General features: G+C 35.2%; 1 non-coding gene across 1 annotated transcript; it reads left to right on the forward strand.

Moving 5' to 3' along the window:
- The first annotated feature begins 310 nt into the window (after positions 1–310).
- Positions 311–497, forward strand: LOC125094428 (U2 spliceosomal RNA). Its single transcript, XR_007125504.1, has one exon. It is a non-coding gene; the product is annotated as a U2 spliceosomal RNA (small nuclear RNA).
- The last annotated feature ends 1553 nt before the right edge of the window (positions 498–2050 follow it).

Below are 2050 nucleotides of genomic sequence, written 5' to 3' on the forward strand. Positions count from 1 at the left end.
CATAACAGTATTCATTATTTTTGCACCACACCCAGTGCTCCATGCAATCCGTGCCCTCTACAATACCTACCACCTGGTGCCCCCAACCTCCCACCCCCCACCCCTTCAAAATTCTCAGATCGTTTTTCAGAGTCCATAGTCTCTCATGGTTCACCTCCCCTTCCAATTTCCCTCAACTCCCTTCTCCTCTCCATCTCCCCTTGTCCTCCATGCTATTTCTTATGCTCCACAAATAAGTGAAACCATATGATAATTGACTCTCTCTGCTTGACTTATTTCACTCAGCATAATCTCTTCCAGTCCCGTCCATGTTGCTACTCGGCCTTTTGGCTAAGATCAAGTGTAGTATCTGTTCTTATCAGTTTAATATCTGATACGTCCTCTACCCCGCCTGTAACTTTTTAAAAAAACATTTTTGGGAGATTGTATGCTGCCCGGGAGACACTTAATCATTTTGTAACTTAAATTGTTAATTTATATAAGCTATAATAAGTCTTCATAATACAAAAGTAAATGACAGATTGTTATTATAAATACCTAAATGGAATTTTGGATGAGTGAAATTAAAATGCATAGATGATTTTTTTTTCTCATTCTCTTTTTCTCTCATAAGTGAGGTACTACTGTACTACAAAAAAGCTGCCTCCTATTATTTTAGTTTATCCTTTAGGCAGAAATCAGGTATTCTTATAAGAAGTATTATAGCTTGTTCTTGAGAAACTAGATAAATATAGCTACTGTGGAGCAGTCTGATTCAATGTCTCTAAAATTCTGCATGGGTGAATAGCATTGCTATGGTACATAATGGCTGTTCCTACCAGCAGAGCAAATTTTAGCTTCTAGATAAAAGATGTAAATTCAGGTCAGTGCTTCAGTTAAAAAAAAAAAAAAAAAGAAAAAAAAAAGAAAGAAAGAAAGAAATGTTATTAGCGAGCTACCAAGTTTTCCCTTACCCACTTGAGATAGGCATTTCTCTTTTTCAGTAAATTTGTAATTTTAAAGAGCAGAATTTATAAATGCTAATTTAACACAACTCCACATTAAACTTTATAAAATTTCCAAATCAATACAGTAAAATCAAGTGGAAAGTATGCTCATTAATCATAGAATTAAGATTTTACCCTTTTTATTTTTGAAAACTGAGCCCCATTAAATTATAGAATAATATTTTACATGATTTATAATCTTAAGGCAGGATAACCAAAGCTCTGGACTTAAAATTGTTTAAAAATTTCTGTGTATTATATAGTTTAATTTAAACACACACACACACACACACACACACACACACACACATATGTGTGTGTGTGTATTTTAATGAAGGATATGCTCCAATGTAAAGGTATGTCTGCCTCCACAATTTTCTGTTACGTTGACACATCTTGGAACAGTTTACACTGCTTTCTCACAAACAGAAATACACAAGGAATTTCAAAGAGTCCCTCAAAATAGTCCTTGGCTTCTCTGCTACTAGACCTGCATATAGTTAGAGTCTAATAAACACAAAAATAAAATGCAAGCAGAGAAAACTTAAACATTTGCAAAGTATAGATATATTTATTTGACTATTTTAATGCTATGTGTTGCATATCAATTTTCTTGTTCACAAGTTGTAGATGCAGATGAGGATTTCTATAAGATTGTATGATGTATGCTAATCTTTTTTTTTTTTTTTAAAGATTTTATTTATTTATTTGACAGAGAGAGATCACAAGCAGGCAGAGAGGCAGGTAGAGAGAGAGGAGGAAGCAGGCTCCCTGCCCAGCAGAGAGCCCGATGCGGGGCTCGATCCCAGGACCCTGAGATCATGACCCGAGCCGAAGGCAGCAGCTTAACCCACTGAGCCACCCAGGCACCCCTGATGTATGCTAATCTAAGAGATTTTACCAAATCTGATGACCATAATATGTGCTTTCATCTCTGAAGGCAGTTGATTGATCAAAGGCCCCAACTGCCACTCTTTGTTTTGTTTGTTTGTTTTTGTTTTACTTTTATTTTTTAAGTTTAATTTAAATTCCAGTATAGTTAATATACAGTGCTATAGAAAATA

The sequence above is a fragment of the Lutra lutra genome, chromosome 2, assembly GCF_902655055.1.
Source record: "Lutra lutra chromosome 2, mLutLut1.2, whole genome shotgun sequence".
NCBI lineage: Eukaryota > Metazoa > Chordata > Mammalia > Carnivora > Mustelidae > Lutra > Lutra lutra.